Genomic DNA, 22005 nt, shown 5'->3' on the forward strand with positions numbered 1-22005 from the left:
CCCGAACGCTCGCACCGTCACTGTGTACAGGTTTGCCGCTTTAGTTGCCCGTCTTATCCTGGAGTACTCGAGCTGCCCGCTCCTCGTTCATTGCTCACACGTGAAGCATTTGCTACTGGACGGAGAATCTTGTCACCGTGCTGGAGTTTTGCGCAGTGTACGGCTGAAAAAGCATCTGCAATCAAAACCATCTACCGCGTCGCAACTTCCAACGTGAGAAAAAACAGAGGGCTCAGTGAATCGCTACGGTGAAAGGAAGTAATTTCAAGTCTCCGAGAGCTACTGTTTGAAACAGGCTCGTGATAGTAACTTCAACCAGTGTTTATCGTTAATGCGTGTAATGGCAACTCCAATAAAGCCTGCTCGATTAAGGCCTGGTGGGGTGCCATCAGTTTTTGTTAATGAAAACAATGCGTCGGAGATACTCGGAGCAGCATTCTTGAAGAGGCCAGAAGATGAGGTAAGATTTTGAATATTGAAGCTCACGGAGGGCATGTGGTCTTGCAAGAAAAAAAAAGCGACAGCATCTCAGTAAAGAACACTGTAAGGCAGGGAGACAAGATCTCCCCAATACTTTTCACCGCGTCCTTACAGGATGTTTTCAAAAAAGGGCCTCAGATTCGGAAGAGCAATGATTTATAGTTCATGGATAGTACCTTAATTTGTAACCTGTGGGTCACTGATAATATTGAATTAATAAATTACTGAGGGGAGGAATCACAACTTGTGATTACTGAACTGGACAAGGAAAGCAGAAAAGTAGGTCTAAATATTGATATGCACGAAACCAATGCACAGCAATCTCGGTAGAAAATAGCGCTTTGCTATGGTTAGTGACAAACGGGAAGCTTAAAGGTATACGTCCTCTTAGGACTAGTAATAATCGGTGACCGGTAAAATGGGCAATCGCAGGAAACGGTGCAATATGCCGGTTCTGGTTCCACGCTCCACACAAGTCAACAGCGGCATGCACGCATTTTTGTACTGCTCTGTTGAACAAAGCACCTCGCCGTGCAATGTCTGTGCTTTATTTATTTTTTTGCCAACCGTGGCTGTGACGATGACAAGCTACGAAAGCCATAAACGATCCGGAAAATTTTTTGTCGCACTGAAAAGATCTGCAATGCTCTAATGCTGCTCGGGGGTGCTGTCAGTTTAGCTAGTAGATCAGTCGATACACAAAACAGTTTTCTCGGTCCACCACCGACCACCTTGTCCGAATCTAAGCACAAATTCGAGCAGTTTGTTCATAAGCAATTTTTTCTTTCTGTGTTCCTCGATATGGAAAAGGCATATGACACAACATGGCGCTTTGGCATATTGAGAGACCTGTCACATTTAGGTGTGCGGGGCAGAATGCTGACAATAATCTAAAGCTACCTGTCCAACCGGACATTCCGTGTCAGAGTTGGCACTGTGTTATCTCGAATATTTGTCCAGGAAACAGGAGTGCCACAAGCAGGTGTATTGAGCTGCACACTCTTCATAGTTAAAATGAATTCCCTGCACCTGTCTCTCCAACGTAATATTTTTTACTGCATATACGTCGATGATGTACACATTGGTTTCAAACGTGCTACATCTCATTGTGCCAACGTCATGTTCAACTAATGTTGAACAAAGTATCACGATGGGTTGATGAAAATGGTTTTATTCTCAACGCGCAAAAGAGCTCTTGCGTCTTGTTTAGCCGAAAGAGAGGCCTCTATCCTGACCCCGACATTGACCTGCATGGTCAACCTCTGTCAGTGAAGACGGAGCACAAGTTTCTTGGACAAATATTAGACACTAAACTAACCCTCATCCTACACATCAAGTATTTAGGAGACAAGTGCTTAAAAACAATGAATATTCTTAAAGTGTTGTCACGCACTACGTGGGGTAGTGACAGGAAATGCCTGATGAATTTATATAAAAGCCTCGTACGCTTAAGCCTAGATTACGGTGCTGTAATCTATCATTCGGCACTACCATCACCCTTAAAGATTCTCGACCCTGTCCACCATCTAGGTATTCGCCTCTCTAGGGGGCTTTTCCAACTAGCCCCGTGGAAAGCCTGTACGTGGAGTCGAATGAAAGGTCGCTCCACCTACAGAGATGTTACGTGTCTTTTGTGTACTTTCTGAAGGTAAAGGCAGACAAGCAACACCCCGCTCATTTCACAATTATTGATTAGTGCTGCTTTGGCTTCTCTGAGAACCGTCCTTCGTTGAGGCAGCCCTATTCGCTCCGTGTAAGGGCCTGACCAAACACAGTTTGATGGCTCCTTCTGCATATCTGCCACCGTGGCAGTGGCAGCTTATAGACTGTGATGTCTCTTTTTTTGGAAGTCACAAAACACGCACCACTTGCACACATACATACTGGCTTCCTACAACTACAACATAAATACACATGCCCTGAGTTCTTTACCGATACCTCAAAGTCTAATTCTTTTGTGTCATATGCAACGGTAGGCCAATCCTTTTCCGAGGCTGGCGTTCTTCATCCTGATGCAAGCATTTTCACTGGAGCTTACGCAATACTGGCGGTCGTAAAACACATCAAACAGATGAAATTACAGAAGGTGGTAATATACACAAATTCGCTAAGTGTGGTCAAAGCACTGAAAACTAAAAAAGACAAAAACCCCATGCTGGTGTCACTTTACTCACTTCTGTGCACATTGTACACATCAAAACAGCATGTAGTTGTCTGCTGGGCGCCAGGGCACCGTGAGATACAAGGGAACGTTTTCGCCAACAAGATGGCTGCCTCCGCCAACGACACTTCTTCCTATGCGTCAATACCAATTTCTGCACTTGACTTGAAACCGTTTCCAAAACGAAAGCTCAGAAGGTATTGGCAGAGCACGTGGGATAGACACACAGACAATAAACTTCATGCTATTAAGCCGCAACTAGGTAAATGGGTGCCACTATCGAAATAACGACACACAGAAGGAACACTAACAAGGCTTAGAACAGGACATACACTCTCTACACACTCATATCTTCTATCTACCGGCAATCCACCATCGTGTGAGATATTCTCGTCCAGTGCAATGAGCTAGATGCTCTAAGAAAAAAGCACTTTTTACTGCCCTACCGACAGCAGCTCCCACTACACCCTGGCGTGCTCATCGGTAGGGATCCGTTTCTTAAACTGCTATCACTTTTCACGTTTTAATACATTCTCATGGCTTTCACACCATATTTCGAGGTGATCCGTAGTAGACCTCTGTATTGTGGTCGTGGCTGCATCTACATCATAGTTTTATTATCATGACATTTTGCCATCCACTTTCACTGCACATATCTCACGTCACTGTCACGATTTTATTACTTCCATGTTTTTACCCGTGTTAGTGCGAGGACTTTTAAGACCCCTTTACAGCCACGCATCATATCATTGTTCATATCTCTAGTCTTTCGAAGTGGCACTCTTTGGCTATCAATTGGCCCTTGCGCCATTAAAAACCACTCATCATTTGGCTAGAGGGCAAGCAGGGGGCCAAGCAGAGCAGAATATGACAGGGAAGTTCGTCCCGAGAGAGCTTTTTCAGTAGCAAACGGCTAGTGAAAACTTTGCAGAAACACTCTAGAACTCCAATACATGCTGTTCGATGATATATTGCCAACTACTCATGACCTGAACGCCGGCAGAGCACAAACGCAAGTAGAGCTTGCAGCAGAAGATGCATCAGCATTTCTTCTTCCTTCCCTTCGCTAGGATTTTTTCAGTAATTTCTAACTCAGGAGAAGCAGATTTCTTGTCTATTCAAGTTTATTTTCAATAGTAAAGGAGCAGTGATGCCAACTTTGTGCATGTCACGTTTTTCGCGTCAGTGTGTAGTTTTCTATTACATGGTATCGATTCCGTACTAAAATGTCACAGAGCGGAGAATTATTATACGTGATCTCAATTAGTATCACCAGTATCAAAGGCATTTCAAAACGGGTGTAAAGCCTGCCAATTTTCAGCTCTTCCATGTGGTCACGTCTCTTGGTCCCACCCCATCTGATCACATGGCCACATGAATTGATGATGTGATCTTCGGTTGACATTTCGTCTGCTCGGCACGCACGTGTATAGACATGTCTTCGCCACCCCCATTGTTGTCGCCGCCGTCATCAGTGTCCACAAGCGACGATGAAAACACCGTGTAATATGGCATAGCGGTGATCTGTGGCTTGGTGAATTATTTTCGGTTGGATCCTTTACTGAGCAGTGATTCTGAAATCGAAGCAGGACAGAGCAGCGACGAGGCAGCTGGAGACGCACGCTTGGGCAACGCTGGCTGTTGAGACATACGAACGCTGTGTGAGTGTTAGTTGTTTGCAATGACCGTAGCTTCATATTATCACATTCATGATCACGACTACATGAGAAATCAATCGAAGCGGCACAAAGGAAATGCTGGACTTGTACAAACGTGCTAGGTGAAGCAAGCGAAACAAAGCGAGTGGAGCCGTTGCTAGGCAGCCAGGTGCCGCCACCAGACGTAAACACCTCAAGGACAACACTAAATTGTCGGCATTAACGCTGCTCGCTCATCATCACTCGAATCCTGAGGTGTGGCTTAGGAGTTAGCTGAACACATCAAAATACTGTCAATCTCTCATGGCCGAGAACGTGTCGACGTGCCTTGGGACGCTCCTTGCTCTCGAAATAGAATAACTTCTACGTAACGGACGTGAAGGATACTTCGCCAAAAAAACCTTTCATGTACCAAGCTAATCGAATGATTGCCACATCTTGAGTTTCAAGATTTGGCGTCACTGCCCCTTTAATGAATGAGAATAACACAAATATCATTTCGTATATGATGTTATTTTACCATCCATTCCAAGTCAAACTCCATAAAAAATTTTATAGAAGATTCAATTTTGTAGGCAACATTGGTGTCTATTACAAAAATACAGTAGTTACAAACAGACACTGGAGGAATAAAAACATAAGTAATTATGTAACAGTGTAAGTGATTTACAACATCCTTCTAAACAGGCCTGAAAAGTATTCATTGAATAGTTATCATAAGTACCCATTTTGTTGTGTGTCAATAATCAATTCTTTCATACACTGTTGGAGATTCTTGGGCCACTGCTCTCTAAAGACTCCAGCATGGGGCACCCACCTAGACAAAGTGATTTCAGCGAAATGGATCACGTAAGAGGGCTTCTTTTCCTGGCTGTAGTCTTTGGCAATGTCACTCGCAACAACACAAGCTGATTTGTTTCAGGATGAGATGGCAGCTGAGTCAGTACACCAGGCAGCACAGAGTACGGCTTGTGAGCTGGATGATGTCCCAGTTAAATCTGTTCAAGTGCAGCTACTAACCCATGAAGAGGCATCACAAGCAGAAAAAAAAATTCTGTCAACAAGTGCTACGCAAACAGAGTCACAAGATATTTCTGCAGGTATGTCTATGCACTTTCTTAAGTTAAAAAAATGTATGTGTTGCGCTGCAAGAGTGAAGGAATTATTTCTATAGAAGTACATCTACATGTTCCATCATGTTAGGCTATTAGGCTATGAGCCCAGTTCTTTAATAATCAATCTTTCTTCAATCTGCTGACCGCTGTCATTAGGGGCTGTTTTCAACATGTCTCCATGCATGGTTTACTTCCTTGGGGGTCAGGGAATGGATTATAAGGAAAACTATGAGCCACAGTAAACTTTGGAGGAACAATATTTATTGTAAGTTTCAGGAGCTGCTGCTCTTGCTGTCGAGCCCCAGATAAAGACTAGTGCAGCTGGCTGGATCCTTGGGGAAATCGAGGTACTCGTGTAGCAGCAATCATAGTTCGTTGGCGATCAGGGCAATTTTGGACCTGTGCAGTATACGATCCTTGAAAAGATGCTCACTATTCTGTGGCTTTGAGCTTATTGTCTGGAGTCACAATTTAGCTGGCAGTCCCAGATGAACTGTTTTATGCCCACCTGAGTGTTTCAGTGGCTGTAGACATCATTGTCAAAGGTTTCAAGGCCTCCAGGATTTAGGATATGAAATGAGGGGACTCGGGGAGAGGTCCCCTTGGCTGGTTAACTATAGCACTTTCGCAGCCGCTTGACAGTCCCTACAGGCAATAGTTCTAGAGTTTCCGCAGGCATGTGTGTGCTGGCTGTAAACATCTCCGCATTCAAGCACTACAAGTGGCTATTAACAAAAACTATGCTGCTGTGGACAAGGATCTAACCAAAAGCTACAAGATTGTCATTACTGTTGCATACAGGAGTTCCGCAACTAAAGGAAGATTTTAATAATACGAAGCAATAGTTGACTCCCTTCAGCCTCCCTTTCCACCAATGCGTATGGGTTGGCACTCTGGAGAAAATCACAACATTTTTTTCCCTTTCTTTGAAAGAAAGGACATGAAAACTTGGGTTTCGTAAGCATCGCACCGTATAATACACACACAGTGTTTGATCGATTGTAACATGACCACGATTGTAACACAAAAGGTGACATTTCATTATGTCCAGGAAAATAAAAAAAGGAATTGCGATTCTGTGTATGCAAGAGTTAACTTGAGTAGCAAAAGGAAAGAAAAAGAAGAAGACACTTGACATTGGAGTCTATCTGACTGTCGTAGGCACAGCTCAAGACCTGTTATGAAAGGTTGAATGATGGATGGATGGATGCATTGAAAAAATTTGTTGATAAAGCACCTGCAGGGTTGCCATCTTGGGCTCAGGCCACCCGAATAGATTACTACTAGAGAAACCATGATATACGCATGTTCCATTTCTCATCATACTGCATGAAAAACACTGAACCGCCACAAAGTAAATTGCCAATAGGTTCTAAAGGCATTTTTTCTCGAGTATCGGGCTTAGGTGACGGCCAACAGCAAGTTTTCGAACAGTCTGCAGATGACACTAAGCTGACTGCGTTAAAGCACCATCGTTTCGATGAGTTTGCATTTATGATAACACCAATGATATCCACTTTACACTGGCCTTTCATGTGCAAGGAGCCTTGGGCATTTATTTTGCGATTTATTGTTAACTTCAGTGCCTTCTTTCTTTAAAGACTGCAGTATGAGGATTTTGTGGTTTCACGCGCTGTTAAACACACCATAAAAGAAAGCATGTAAGGAAACAGCTTCTGTTATAATGTGCAAGAGCTGTGATTACCGACTATGTAAATCCTATGTGCTTGCTCAAAATAACTGTTACTGGGCTGAAAGCTACCTCATTGCTACATGAGTCACCAATTTTATTTTAAAGTGGGCGCACAGCGAGCACACTGTATCATTGTCGAGCTTCGATGGCACAATTTGAGCGCAGTTCCATGTTAGTTTATGTCGTACAATGCTTGGCACTACGCTAAAAGGTCACAATTTTTTATCTCTGCGGAAAACACTATCTTCCACATCAAAGACGTGCTTTGCATTTGACAGCTTCTGTCCTTTTGACAGCACCATCTCGCAAAGGCTCTCGACCACGCACACCACATCGCTTAAACCGTAGCAGCAAGTAATTGCTGGCAACGCTGCTACCCGCTGCGTCAAAGTTCAGTGAAGTGTCCCCTTCTTAGCTGGTCATGCACTTTCTAAGGTAGCTACGTGGCGCACATCGAACAAAACCAGTGTTAGTGTCGCTTGGTGTTCACTACCATGGAAGATGAAATAAACTGAGGAGAAGCCGTTATGTCAAGGTTTGTGAAGCCGGACGTAGGAAAGTCTAGAGGCCTTCTCCTCGCAATGGTGGGCATGCTACGGCAGCTCCCGCATGCACAACGGGCGCCAGCATGAGGAAGGCAAGTCGCGCTAGTCGATTTCGGACGCATCAGGCGGCGCTACCCCCGCCGCCACCTGATAGACGAGCTGGAAAAGCAAAACTTTTGTGCTGATAATGAGCAAACGTGCTGTGACACTCGCTTGTGGAGTGTCTGTGTCGCTCCCACCCACATTATGGCTCAAATCGTGAATCTACAATAATGTTTCAGCTTTTCATATTGTGTTTAATAATCTGTTGAATGCAAGACAACAATGACGCGAATATTCTGGATAATTGCCATGACAGGCTGCTTTCTTCTGCAGATACGGTAAATTCGGGGTACGGAACATAATGTAATAGTGAAAGTTCATTTAATTTGTCTTGCTGTTTGGCCTGATGAAGTGCCTCTGAATAATTTTTTGCCATGCACGATACGATACCTGTGCACGAGTATCGCTCGCAGCAGCGTGCAGACTGGCCATAATCAAAAAAATTTGGCCAAAGATGAGTTTACCGCGAGCAAGACGTTAAGAGAAAGCGATAATTCAAGCAATAAATCACATTATGCATCAGGTACGTCTAGTTCTTGACTTGGCAAGCTCTGGTGGGAACAGTGGGCCGCGCACTGCTTTCCGATAGTTGTGACCTTCGTACACGAGAACGGCTCACCCCCACCTCTCGCGTTAGAGCCGTAGACACTGCCGTTCTTGTCTTGCAAGTTATAGGCTTCCTTCGTTAAGGCGAGCAAGGACAGTGCTAAAGAAAAACAGCGAAGCTGTGGCGCCAACCATTTTCGAAAAAGTGGTCACGAGCCTTGAAAACGACCGTTTTCGACCTCAAGCAATATGAACTAAACTTGAAACCGTAAAGATAAGCTCTCACTGTAGACCTCTGACACTTTGAATCATCTTTGAAGTGCAACACCTGCATTAGAATGCACTAATGCACATTCAGAACTCCAGCCAGCTATCAACAACGCAGTCATACAAGTGGTGATGCAGATGACACGAGACGCCGGCGTGCCCTTGTAATCCCACAACCCCACTGCAAAAGCACATGACTTCCACCACACTTGTCGCTTGGCAGCTTGCATTGCAAGGGCCTCTCCTCAGCTTTCCTTCCTCCATGTTCACTACGCATTCTGCGAGGTGCATGAGGGCACATTGAGACATGCCCATAGTACACTTCGTGGCAGCTTTGTATAACTAGTTGTGTATCAACACTGTCGGGCTAGACTGCACCTGCACGCGCTTCTTATGGCATTCTCACTAGTCGAGAAAGCGATGGGAGAGCTTTTGAGTATATTTCGCTACTGGCCACCTGTCGTCGGTAGGGGCGTTGCGACCCTGACCGCGCATCTCCTGCTACGCGCAAGGGTGTTGCTTGATGTGAAACCGCAAAATTGGTGTTCTCGATGAAGAGGGCGAGCAGTGGGATTGTTCAAAAAGTAGGGCATAGAGAGAGGATCTTCTATTTAAAAAAAGAACACGAAAAGCAATGGCTATTAGACGGCTTGCCTCATAATGTAGGTATGCAAGTGTGAGAGATAATACAAATTGAAACTCAGTAAAAATGCAGTAGAATCGTCTAGCAAGGCATAATGCAGGAGGCATAAAGCTCCAGCAACGATCAGAGAGAGTGATATACAACACTGCACCTTTTCTGCTAGCAGAGAGCACCATATACCTTTGGCCCTTGGTCTTGTTGGACAACAAGGCCACAATTACAAGAGGTCACTCACAGAAATTATGAGCATGCCTTCTCTTTACTGGCTACTTCCTATTTCCTTATTCTTACAGATACATTTGGAGTGTTGTTGAGGGCTAAATGCTGTGGTCTGCCTCTTGACAGCTCTTGGAAACACGTACATGAGTTGTATCTCTAATAGTTAAAAAGAACTGTGTATAGGCAGATAGAATAAAAAATAGAGAGTACTTGTGCTGCAGAATAACCCCTCCGGGTGGCACACCCTGAGAGTAGTAGTGTGCATTGTCAAGGTGTTAACACTACATGGAAATATTAATTCAGGGAACCCCTAGCTCTTAGGGGTTCTCTTGTGGTCCAAGTCACGTCCATGAAGAATGCCAAGAAAACAGCTGCTTACGCTTGCAAGCCGCCTGGCCTGGAACAAAAATCTAGTGCAAAGCAGTTTTTGCTAACCTTCGAGTTGGTGGAAAAAAATGTTTAGAAAGAGAATCCGACAACGTTCCGACTTTCCAGCAAGTGAGCAGCTTTTTTTCAAAATAAATCCGTATGAATGATCTTGTGGCTTAATGCTACAAGCAGGTTGTGTTCAATTTTCTTTTCTCTCTAGCATGGCTTTTTTTTTATTTGGGATTTGCCCACGGCGGCTGCATATCGTTCTGTGTTTTCTCAGTGTTCAGTTGGCAGTGATTTCTCGACTTGAGAAGACGGTCGTACAACCTTCACTGTGCGCAGTACGTGCATGGATATACATTAGCTTTATGACGGCGTATTTATGTGTTTCGTATTGCAAGTCGTGCTCGGGGAATACACCCGGAGTTTCTTTTCACCAGTTCTCAAGCAATACTGAGCTGTGCACTAAATTACAGAAGAATATTGCGAGAGAGAACCTCATCGCCAAGGACAGGTCTGCATCGGCTGTCGTATTCAGCTGGCATTTCCGCGATGAAAACTATGTGCCTGCGTGCCGTACCAGAAAACTTTTTTCCTGACTTTACACTTACTCTCTTCGAGGACTATCCTTCCTACTTGATTCCAAGTGCAAAGAAACCTCGCAAAGAAGACCCTGTTTCACCAGCTTCGCCCCGACGTCAAACATCAAAAGCGAAAAGCGGAGACCAATGAAGCAGATTTTGATCTTGCAACCTCACAAAATGCTTTCATGAGACAAGAGCAGCACGTGTATGCACGTAAAAAATAAACAGCGACACTCATATCATGGGTCAATACTTTGCTATGATAAGAAGATTTCGCTCCCAAGTTTGGTACCATCGCTCTAAATGTGAGAAGGTGCTACAATTGCTGAAAGAAGAGGAAAAGGCATGCGAATACTGTTTGTGCATCTACAACAATTTGGCAACTTGTTTTTCAACACACGGGGAGTGAAGAAGCACGCCCGTACTCATGTGTCGGCGTTTGGCGAAAGGTCAAAGTTGCAGCGCCCCCACCGCCTCCCTCAAATTAGCGGCGAGAGGACGCAAAGGCCATAAGAAGCGCCCGCACAGGTGTAGTTTAGCAAGGCCGTGTATTCAGACAGCATGCCAGGGCGGCGCATTACCTTGGAGCCCGTCTGACGAAGAGAGCTGGATCTAACGTGTGTGTGTGTGTGTGTGTGTGTGTATGTGTGTGTGTGTGTGTGTAAATCTATATTGATCATCGCACTGCAAAGGCAGGGAGACTTTAAGGCCTCATGTGTGTCTTTGTTTTTGCAAAGACTCTGCTTGAGACACTGCAACCATTTCAGCCTGCATACCTGCTGAGCTTGGGTGTCAGCATTTGAGGGCACGAGAGGTATATCAAAGGGTTGCCTGGTGCAAATAGGTAGCTGCGCCTGTACACTATTGCTTGGAATATTCATAGCTTCCGACTCTCGTTAATTGTCTGGGAGACTCCCTAATTTCCTCCTAATCTCCCGATTGTTTGAGTGCTATCTCGAATCTCTCTTTCCTTTTGTTTTTAATTACGCACATACGTCAGCCTTTCCTGCTGTGACAGTGGAGGTGCGGTGGTAGAGTACTCGCCACTACATTTCTGGTTCATTATAACCGTGTAGTAGAGTACTGCTAAGTATATCTGGGCACTTGAGCACCACGTAATCGGGCGAAGGCTGGCGGCCTCAAGACCCGCTCACCACCGTACCAAAAGAAAGTGACCACAACTTTTGTATCTGTCTGCCTTGTGGAGTACTCTACGCCTATGCCGCTTCCCTGGCCACCAGTTCTGTTTTTACGTGGCTTTGGTAGTTGCGTGTTTTCTGAGTTCATCTGGAAGGTTTTTGGCGGTTTCAAAAGTGAAGTTTTTGATGGTGTATCTGGACTCTCACACAACCGAGTTTCCGTGCTTTGTAACTTCGTGGAAAGGTAGCATGTATGGATTGTGTACTCGCTACGTTCACTCGCTAACAAGATTGTCCCAAAGTGGCAACAACTTTATTAATAACTCTGGCAAATTATTGGCCTGGGCTTAGGCCTCTCCTGAGGAGGATCCGAGCCTCGCGACCTCGCTTGCTTGCTGGATGGCCCACGGTTCATTTTGAAGGTTGGAGCTTACGCAGCGCAGCCATCCACCGTGCCGCAGCATCCTCTGGGGAGACAGCATTTTCTTCTGATAAAACTGCACATTCCCAGAGAATGTGCCTAACTGATGCGTAAGTCCAATTGAAAAATTTACAAGTATCACCTGATTGAACATCTGGGTATATTCTCTTAATATGAATGAGGTTGGGGCAGGTCTAGGTTTGCAATTGCCTCCAATCTACTTCTTCGGATTTGTGGAGTTGGGGGCTTGGTAGTGGATAAGTATGCCTATATGTTTTATAAAAATTCGTAATTTTGCAGTATCGGGTCATTCTATGCCTCTATGTTCAGCCCTCTATGGCATGCCCATTCTCTGAAAAGGACCTTTCTATGCAAGCGCAGAACATGACACCTCACTCTTCTTGATGAACCTCCCCATTGAGGTTGGGCATGGGGTTGTGAGGAGACGTGTGAACTGCGAACCATATAATGTCGTTCTTCTAACTCTTCGAAGGTTATATACTTCATGTTCTGGCAACCGCATTATAACGTGTCTCTCATCTTAGGGGACTACAGAATAAGTGGTATGCGTAAACATGTTGTTTTATGACAGGGTGAGCGCGAGTCCAAAAGACCGCATGGTAAGCAATTCTTCACTCTAAGCAAATATGTTATAAGTGGTCTATAATGTAACTGGTTTTCGTTGTATATATAAAACATAGAACTGAAATTAGTGTTGATTTCAAAGATTGACTTCGTTTCCAGCAAATGAATCGGTTGAATGGATTACAGGTTACTTAGCGGATTTTTGAGATCCCACTTGAGTTCGATTGTTTATTGGCCTAATAAGAATATCAGTGTAAGCACATCTGCAATATACAATTTTTCTCTTCTGATGCGTAGTTTGAACTTATTTACTGTGGTCATTACTGAAAAAGCAGTAATGTTGCTGTATGCTTGGGTACAAGTGAGCGTTTCTGTCTTCTTTTTTTTATTTAGAATGAACTCTCGATGTTCGCCCACATCGAGAGTTCTCTCACACAACTGCGAGTGGTGCTTCTCGCTTATGTGCTTGCATCATACGCTATTTTTTTGGACCCTGAAAAAGCTAGACATTCTCTTGCGCAGCCTGTGGGTACATCAGAGGATACTGTATGTGACATGCAGGATGATGACAAACGCAACGCTTTGCATATGCTATTCTAAAACTTCTTGGCGAAGCGGAGTTTCTCGGCGCTCGAGACCTGTGGTGCTGAACCAAGTAACAACAGGCCGATTCCATTTGTGAAAGGCACTGTTCACGTGATCGTGGTTCCATCCAAGTAGATGCCAGCTATCGGCCGCTCAGCGTGTTAAGGTTGTCTCCTATAAAAAGCGTGCGGTAGGCTTAAGGTAGCACTACATTACGCATGTGCCATAGCACTGTAGCTGAAGGTGAGAGCATTGTCGACCATATGTCATACTGACGTGTTCATCGGTGCCCGCCATCTCGCTTTCATTCTATTCTAATGCTTACCCGCAAAGGTGTTGCGGCAATTGAGCGAGTCATAATTATTGATCGTCCCATCCAGGGCCGTACCTAGGAATTTTTTGTTGGGTGTTTATGTGCAGGATGCTCAACTTTGTGCAACTGAAGATTGGTGTGAAGGTGTTTAAATATTTAGAATGTACGCAGGATAACTTTAAAGATCCACTTGGCACTTTTAACGAAGTGACGTACCATTATCAGTTTTCTGGGTGGAGGTACTCGCTTCCACATACTAAGCTCACTCGGCCGGAGTAATGGGTTTTTCAGATGCTACAGGCAGGTTCATTCCCATCTCTAGCACATTAAGCCACTTTGTTGATGGCATAACTCGAGGATCCCCTAGTTGTGAGGCACATAACTGCACACTCGCTCCCATGCTCTGACAGTGCCCGGCGTTAAATGGCGCAAAGTTCATCCCTGAACACTGGGAGAGGGCTCTTAAAGCTCCAACATCTCAGTCCAATACTTGGCAGTCCAGGAGGCCTGCGAACGGGCAAAGGAAAACGGTCTTCCAGTCCCAGTGTGGACGTGGCCAGCAACCTTGGCATACCCCTCTTAGGGTGGTGTCTGACCAGTTCTCCAGGACTAAATAAAGTTCAGTTTACTTACCCTGAAAAGCGAAACCATGAACACATTTTTGTAGAAAAGGGATTGAGGTGGCAGAACCTTTTTAAATATGGCTCGTTATGGCACCCATCTCTGCACTTCTAGAAAAGCGACCGCTTTGCAGCACATTTTGGCGTCAAGTTACTTTTGGTACAAGGAGCTATCGCTGAGGCCGTGAGGCGTAGAACGAATTGCTGCTAGCCTCCTAATGCTTTCTCAGAGAATACCTTCCGAATTACAGAGCATCATATCGTCAGCATAAATAGTGTGGCCAATGCATTTGATTTCCTCCAGTTTTAAAGGTGCACGGACAGGATTCTGAAACATCGTAAAATGGATATTTTTCCCGCTTCCTTGGTATGCAGTGTCAGCACTCTCCACACACCAGTGTGAGCCAATACCTTTAACACACATATATATATTGTCGCGGTTCAACGTAAGCAGTGCACCGAGACGTTGAGTCCGAGAACAGACGGCGTGTGTTTTTATGCAGGAGCCAAGAGCAGGCGAGCCAAAAACGAAAGTACGTCGTCTTCTTCAGTCCTCCTTTTTCACGAGGCTGTTGGCGCGCACATCGTCTTCGTTCTTTGTTTCGGGCGCGGCATTTGCCTCCCCTTAAAAGAGCATCGCCCCGATGGTATAGCTGAGACAGTAGTTTGCACAAGAAGTCACTTTGTAGAAGCGACGCTGCCTCGCAGAGTCACTCGCTGACGTATGGCTTAATGCGCACTACGTTCACAAGCTCAGGTTGGTGCTGGCGACGCCTTGAACAGTTTGGGCTATCCGGGACGACTTCATAGGTAACGTCACTTAGTCGTCGCAGCACTCGGTAAGGTCCGAAGTACCTTCTGAGCAATTTTTCGGATAGTCCCCGTCTTCGTACAGGTGTCCACACCCATACCCTGTCCCCGGTTTCGTACGTTACAGTTGTATGACGTTGGTTATAGCGGCCTGCGTCGTACTCTTGCTGGTTGTATATTCGCAGACGTGCGAGCTGCCTGGCTTCCTCTGCGCGTTGAGTAAACGCGTCAGCACTCGTTTCGTTGTCATCGCATTCGTGTGGCAGCATCGCGTCTAACATCGTTCTTACTTCTCGTCCGTAAACAAGGCTGAATGGGGTCATCCGTGTGGTTTCTTGTTTCGCAGTATTGTATGCGAACGTTATGTAAGGGAGAATCTCGTCCCAGTTTTTGTGTTCGAAGTCCACATACATTGAAAGCATGTCTTCTAGAGTTTTGTTAAGTCGCTCGGTCAACCCGTTGGTTTGTGGATGGTAAGCTGTCGACTTGCGATGAATAGTACCACTGAGCACCAACACATGATCTAAAAGCGCGGCCGTGAATGCGGTTCCGCGATCTGTTATAACGATCGATGGCGCACCGTGTCTCAGCACAATGTTCTCTATGAAGAACCGGGCTACCTCCTCTGCTGTGCCTCTCTGGATGGCTTTTGTCGCGGCGTAGCGAGTAAGGTAGTGGTCGCCACTATAACCCAACGGTTACCAACACTAGAGGTGGGAAGTGGGCCCAAAAGGTCCATTCCGATCTGGTCAAACGGCGTTGTCGGGATCTTGACAGGGTGTAGCAAACCGGCTCGTTTCGTTGGAGGTGACTTGCGCCGCTGGCAATTGAGGCAGGTCCGAACATGATGCTTCACGGTAGCGGTGAGTCTAGGCCAGTAATATCTCCCTCGAACTCTGCTCAGTGTGCGCGTGTAGCCTAAATGTCCAGATGTTACCTCGTTGTGGCACGCTTGCAACACCTCAGATCGAAGAGTGGTAGGGACGACAAGCAGGTAGGTGGACCCGTCTGACTATATGTAAATATTCTTTATTTTGAAGTTTTCGTCGATGGCAGGCCAGCCCCACTTCGATGCACAATATTCCTATGAGTTCAACTGAGTTGGCGATTTCTGCATCTTGCACAGTCTGAATCGCAGAAATCGCTGTCGATGTCACTGGAGACCATGCACTTATTATTGTTTACCTGTAGAACGAGCAGACGGCAGATCCTCGTCTAGGACTGCGCGAGTCGTTGTCATCCCGTGATGTCACACTGCCATGGCACAACATGAAGAAGCTGCCTGCTGGATACCGAAACCAAAAAAAAAGTCTCTTTTCGTTAGCAGTATCAAAAATATGTGCGATGAACTCCCACACACCACAGTACTCTTTTTAGGGTTCTCGACACAATTGCTTTTATTTAGAGCAACAATCTCAAAATATTTAAAACTTTTTGCCAGTCCTTCTTTAAAGGGGCTCTGCAACACTTTTTGAGCATGGTCACAAAATGCTGCAGATCTGTAGTCAAGGCTCCCGAAGATACGTGAGCCAAATATTATAATGCAGCATACTGCCTGAAATATATAATAAATTTTCAGTCAGCTAAAAATCGCTTTTTGTTCTCTCAACAAGTGATGCTACAGACTGAAAAATGACTGTGTTGCAGACCTTGGATCAGCCATTGGTGAATTTGAACATAGCCTGCTCGGTCATTACAGAGTCTGCCATGGGAGGCCGCGACTTGTCCACGCATGCGCCTGCGAGCACACTGAAAAGTCACGTGCAAAAAAAGAGAGAGAAAGTGCTCAAGGTGTCATCCGTTTCTGCTTAGCATCGAGTGCCTTTATCGACAAGAGAACTGAGTACGCAAGCAGCGTGTGACAATTTTTCTCAACTCCTCTCTTACTGGAAGGATTTAAAAATTTTTTGCACCTGGTGAATCATGAGGCAATAAGCTCCTGTATTGAATCTAGTCAATGGCTACTTGGAAAAGTGTGGCAGGTGTCCTTTAGAGAAAGAGCAGCTAGGACAAGCTTAAATAGCGTACGGAAGAGTGTGGCTCTCTTTGAAACACTAACCTGGTTTTTAAGACAGGAACTGCGCTTGTTGACAAAATAAACGTTAAGCATTTAGCCTTTCAGAAATGCGGCGCTAAAGTGGTGCACTTTGCCCTTGCTTTGTGTTTCTTGTGTTGCTTGCATGGTTGATACACGGGGAGAGGAAGGCCTTGTTGGTGTATACACTATACGAATGCATGAAGACATAAGGAATATACTAATTGTAAATTACAAGTATGAATTCGTATTGGGTGTGTGGTAGAAGGCAGTTTTCATCTAACCTCTACATTAACCTTCCATACACAATGCCTATATAGGGCGAAAGCCTTAGGTGCCACAAGAAATGGTAAATATGATCATTGCCTGCGACCATCCCGCGCAGCATCGGGGACAAGTGACGCAGAAATTCACTATCACGTGATGACGTCACCGTATGACATCATCAGGGTGCTACAATTTTCAGAAATTTATAACATTATCATGACATCGCAAATTTGAGCTTGACGTCATGTAAGGTAAGGCCACGCAATGCTGTTCTAGCACCCTCCTTTGGGTGTCTTGCCAAACCGGGGAGTGGTACCTTAACAAAAAGAAAATGAAGATTGCACTTGGCAGTGCCACGTGAAGCCGTGGCTCGTGTTCCCTGCTCCCTTATATATATACTGAAAAGAAGACAGCTATCATCTTTAAGTCACCTTCGCACTTGTCTCGAGATGGAATTTACTCTGGCAGTAAGGGCGATTTGTTAGATCAAACTTGGCTTCCACCTTTCTCTGAAGTCTTATATCTACGAGAAGAGTGATTTTTTTACTGAAGTGAGGCTTTTGCTATGCACTTTTTTATCTGATGTGCACTACCGTGCCCGGTTATAATTACTTTCCTTAACTTCATTGCCCCTTTAACGTTAGGAAAGATGGTTAGTTTGGCGATTGCAACTAACGATGATAGCAGAGTTTGCGAGGGGACAGGAGTGGTCAAAGGAAAAGTGGAATAAGGAGGAGACTTCTCGCTGGTTTCTATTCCCAGTGCCATCGTTTTTCTAATCGGCCGATGAGGTGCTCACTAGCTCGGTGTCGGGAACAGACATCTTTCTAAAGACGGTTGATTCTACTTTTCTCCAACTTCTTTCACTCCAGTTTCCTCTTTCACCAACTATGCTGGGCTGTGCTCCCTCATAGGCTGCAGAAATATGTACTGTTTTTTCTAAAACACTACTTCATGAACATTTGCACTAAGGAGCACCAGGAACATGACAACTCTTCATCACAAAACCTGGTGAGCTGCTATAGGCAGTGGTTATTCCTGGTGCCTTCTGAATTCGAAGAAAACCCTTTGATCAATTAGCATAGCTGTGATTGTTACTGGTGAATGCAACGAAGAAAAGTGTGCAGGCAGCTCAGGTGAAAGTTTCAGTCCTCTTCTTTGAGGTGTTCATTGTGAATAAAGTACAGCAGTAGAAGTGCCTGCTGTAGGTCGTAAGGGAAAACAGTTGTCACTGAAAGGAATGCAAAAAAAAGATTCACCAGGGAATGGATTTGAACTAATTTGTAGTTGGGGTTTTCACTCATCTGTCGTTTCTGGAGAACAAGTGGCATAGGTCGCATTCAATTATCACAGTTCTCTGGATGTGGTGGCAGCCGTGTGGAGCTTTACTGGGTAGTGCTCCACGCGGCAGGCAACGTGCGTATTGGCTGCTGTATGGAGCACTGCTCAACACTTGGCTATACCGGATGACTTTCCCTGTTTCCTTATGGCAAGTTTCGCTACCGATGACGCTACCCAACTTTCTTCAATGCCTGGCACCTGGCAAGCGACGTGTTTTCGTTATGTCTAAGGCATCCTCAATTCTGTCACAGTGATAGAGTGTGCTTCAGCGTCGTCTCCCCCTTGGGCATCATCCCTGGAATAGATTTCACATGTAGAATGCGGAAAAAGGATGTTTGCTGGTTTTTCTGAAAGTTTTGTTACAGTGTTGCTTTGCACTGGTGAAGCTCTCCTTCGGTATGCATGTGGTGCAGTGCCTGATGTCTTACACCGGCCCAGGAGGGATCTCAGCGTATCCAATAATTTGCTTGAAGTGCTTGAACCATGCTTTTTTTTCACGTGTTTGCAAGTGGTAACCTCGACGTGGAGGCTAGCTCTGGGTTTCTCTCCGTGAGAAAGGGAGAGAATAGAAAAGATGGGAAGGCAGGGAGGTCCACCAGTCCAGGATAACCGGCATGCTCCTCTACATGTGCGATACGTAGATTGAAAGAAGGGTAGAAAATGGAAAGAGTGAGATAGCACCTCACACAGCATGTGTACAAGCACCTAGTCAGTAAGAGTCCAATAATCCGGCGTGAAGCTCTCACAGCCGCTTGCCCAGGTCCGTCTTCCTCTAAAACATCAGCATGAAGAAAGCCGTGAATCATATACAGTAAAACCTCATTAATTCGACCTTGGTTATTTTGAAATCCCACTAACTTCGAACGATTTTCATGGTCCTGTATTTTGTAATTTAAGTTTGAGTCGATAATTTGAAGCGTCAACTAGAGCCAGGCCGGTTAATTCGAAAGCTTTGGGTGCCATGTGCCAATTCCCAGTTTTGATTACGCTGAAAATCCGCGGAAACAACCGCTTTTAGGATGCTCAAGGTGATGCAGTGGACTGATACTAATCAGTGACAGGTGAACCACCGCAGCCTCGCTTCTGCCAGCACAAAAATGAAACAAAACAAGTGTGCCTGCAAAAAAGGACATGCTTCACTGCAATACAGCAGGGCACGCAGGCAGCATGTCGCATGCTTCTCTGAACGTCGGCCCATCAATCATCACTTACTCATTCCTTCTAAGAATATAAGTAAATTATTACAAGTCTGCTGAACACTATTTGCAGTGTATGCGAACCCCGGATTGGCGGTTGCTCCAACAATTTTCACACTTACACTGCTGGCGTAGTTTTTGCCTGCACTGCCTACTTCAAAGAGTTCGTCTAGAAACTTAAAAAAAAGAAGTAATGTTTTCCAGACAAAAAAAAACGTTATGAATACCTTCACTCTGGTCGTTAATAAATATTTATTTTATGATAAAGAATGACCATATGGTAGCTGAAATTGGGAGGATTAGGCGTTGTGTTTCCCGCGTGTCACCTCTGTACTACAGTGAAGCACAATTTTGTTTCCGTAGGCACACGTTTTAGTTGACACCGAGACCACTTTTTATTTAAGGAGCTTGCTCCTTCTGATTGCTGCTTATCTTCTGTCGGCAGCGTGTACACCAGTTTTGCCTGTACACTCTTGTGGTCGTGCTCATGATCGCCTCTCCGATAATTCCAACAATGTTCACTAAATGGCGTGCCGCCCCCCAAAATTGTAAAATCCCCAAAGAAAACTAAGGTGGCGCCAACCACGCCCCTCGCCTCTGCTTCCTCTCTCAGCAGCTGCAGCAGCCCCCTACAGCGTACAGCAAGAAACTACAGACACAGGCATACTCTTTTCGGGAGCACAGGGAGGTAAGCTAGTGCAGCGCCGCCTCCTCGCCAGTCTCATCGTGGAAGCAAAAAAAAATGCAACTAAGGACAGACAAGATGGCGCTGGCACTACCAAGGCTACCAGACATGAGGGAGAAGAGAAGCCTGCATGAAGACACGGATGGCGCGACTAAGTTAATTCTAGTGACATTAAAGGGTGACAGTTTTCGATGGCCCATGCGCTCCCCTCCTTGAAGTGAATTTGAAAGAAAGGGAAGTGAAAAGAAAAGTGTGTCGTGGTAACTGTTCTCGTAGGAGGTCACCTCAACAACGCCACACGGATGAATAGTGGGGGAGAGAAATGTGAGAGAGGAAAAGAGGAAGGTGTCAGTGGTGTTTGGCTCAGTCGTACGCGAACACATGCCCCCTTCCAAAGCATAAGTGTTCCAGTGAATATAACAGTGCTCACTAGATGGCGCGTCATCACTCATGACGGCGCACACCGCTTTGGCACGTCCTCATTCTGTCTCTTTCTCAGAAGCTCACGCAGTGAGCACACTTGGTGGTCGCTCGGCCGCCTGTACAACCCACAAGCCAAGGCAGGAGAGCAAAGGGCTCCCAACGCAGCTGCAGCTCGGGCTCGTCGCTAAGGCCCTGTGGTGACAGCGTCAGAGGCCATTGTGAACAGGGCTAGCTTGCTTTGAAACCCAGAGCTGCGGGTTGTGTATATAAAATGTATGTAATTTGTCAAAATGTATATAGTGCTGCAACGAGGGCAGTGGGCATGGAGCTCGAGTATAGAAAAGGAAGAAGACTTGCTGTGATCGCAGGCTTGCGTTCAGTTAGCCCTTGCGCTAAATAAAGCTCTCCTACGCCGAGTGAACTCCTGCTTGTTCAACAACCCGTTGCAAGTGGTGGAAGTGCGGGGTACATCTGGTCCTCACCCTGGAACTTCGCAGCCGCACACTCCAACGACCTCCTACAATGACTGATCCGGGACCATCTCATGCTGCTACTCCAGATCTCGCACCTGTGCCTGTCTTCTGCGCTGGCGCTCTCCGGCAGCGCGACCCCCCCATATTTGGTGGCACAGAGGACCAAGATGTGGACAACTGGATTGCCGAGTATGAACTGGTGAGCGCCGTCAATAAGTGGAACGCAGCCGATAAGCTCACAAATGTGAGTTTTTACCTGACCGACGTGGCAAAACTATGGTACAGAAATCATCAAAGTGATTTCAGTACCTGGTCAGAATTGGCAAAAACCCTCGCGGAAGTCTTTGGCCGTCCTGCTGTCCGCCGCCTTCGTGCTGAACAGCGCTTGCGGGGCAGAGTACAGAGAGCAGATGAAACTTTCACGAGCTACATCGAAGATGTGCTATTTCTCTGCAAGCTCGTCGATTCGACTCTGGACGAGGCAGGCAAGATCAAGAACATTATGAAAGGAATCGACGACGGTGCCTTCCAAATGCTGGCTGCGAAGAGTCCCCAGACGGTCGCCGAGGTGATTCAGCTCTGCCAAAGCTATGATGAGCTGCGTAGGCAGCGCGCTTCTACACGTTGCGCTGCTCAAGACACCGCGGACATCTCATCCCTCGACTATCGCCATGACACCGCCGACCACTCCGCTTTGATGCCAGTCATAAAGCAATTCATACGCGAG

The 22005-nt window shown here is 45.8% G+C and overlaps 1 long non-coding RNA gene across 1 annotated transcript in view; it reads left to right on the plus strand.

Moving 5' to 3' along the window:
- The first annotated feature begins 354 nt into the window (after positions 1-354).
- The window catches only part of LOC142803441 (uncharacterized), a 45032-nt gene continuing 23381 nt past the window's right edge, over positions 355-22005 (plus strand). Inside the window, exons 1-3 of the long non-coding RNA XR_012894119.1 lie at positions 355-460; positions 5071-5148; positions 5222-5399. This is a non-coding gene — a long non-coding RNA (uncharacterized LOC142803441). The remainder of the gene's footprint in view (positions 461-5070; positions 5149-5221; positions 5400-22005) is intronic.

This window comes from Rhipicephalus microplus, chromosome 3 (genome assembly GCF_043290135.1).
Source record: "Rhipicephalus microplus isolate Deutch F79 chromosome 3, USDA_Rmic, whole genome shotgun sequence".
Lineage (NCBI taxonomy): Eukaryota > Metazoa > Arthropoda > Arachnida > Ixodida > Ixodidae > Rhipicephalus > Rhipicephalus microplus.